Below are 1,001 nucleotides of genomic sequence, written 5' to 3'. Positions count from 1 at the left end.
TTGGGGAAACAAGGATACCTCTCAAAGTAGTAGTATGAATGTGTAGATTTCTAGGGTTCTTTATTCAACTTTTGATGAATTTTGTAGAGTTTCATGGTAGATTTATCGTAACTTTTACCATGTCCAAATATGCCATTATAATTCATGGTTAATTCACTGCTACGTGTTTATATTGTTGAATTTAGATTTTCATGGAGGATTTGGAGGAATATTTTGTCATAAAAATAGATGGTTTAATTGAATTAATGCATGCATAGAATATTTGTGATAGTGGAAGTACGAGAAATTTGCCATGATTTTTCATGTTGAATTCATGGATATGTAGTATCATGGTTTTAAAATTTGATTTTCATTGTGGGTTTGCTGGAATATTTTGTACTATAAAACTTTTGAAATGATATGAATATTTCATGGTAAATGATAAACCGTTTAAATTATTTTTCATAAAATAATTTATTTGAAATCGTTTGAAATATTCATATCATTTCATGGTAAATTATTTGTACCATTTACCATGAAACTGTTTGTTCGAAATTCAAATCATGGCATATTTACAAAACAATAAACATGTTGATTTCAAATAACTTATCATATGTAAATTTGAAACCCATTTCAACTTGAAATCTACATGTACAGATTTACCAATCATAAGTGGTAAAGGAGGAAATAAAATTGGTGGAATTTGGTTATTGCAAATTTTTAAAATTTTGCAATCCTATTTTGTAATTATCTTATGTAATTATTATGATTAAATCTTACTAAATTAGGAAATGGTTTAATCCTACTAATTTAGGAATGTAATATATACTCACATATGGATATCTTGTTAAAAGAGTAGAAAGATAATTCACAATTTGAAAAGATGAAAACATAACTCCAAAAAATGGATGAGATGAATACTTACGTGGAATGTCTTATTGGAATGGATATTTAAAAACTCCTATTTTTTAATTTTTAATATTGGTGCACATATTTGAGTGGATTCCATTTTGTGGTGGTGA

The sequence above is a fragment of the Rhododendron vialii genome, chromosome 2a (genome assembly GCF_030253575.1).
Source record: "Rhododendron vialii isolate Sample 1 chromosome 2a, ASM3025357v1".
Taxonomy (NCBI): Eukaryota; Viridiplantae; Streptophyta; class Magnoliopsida; order Ericales; family Ericaceae; genus Rhododendron; species Rhododendron vialii.
The sequence above is the reverse complement of the archived record's forward strand: the minus strand, read 5'-3'. Positions refer to the sequence as shown.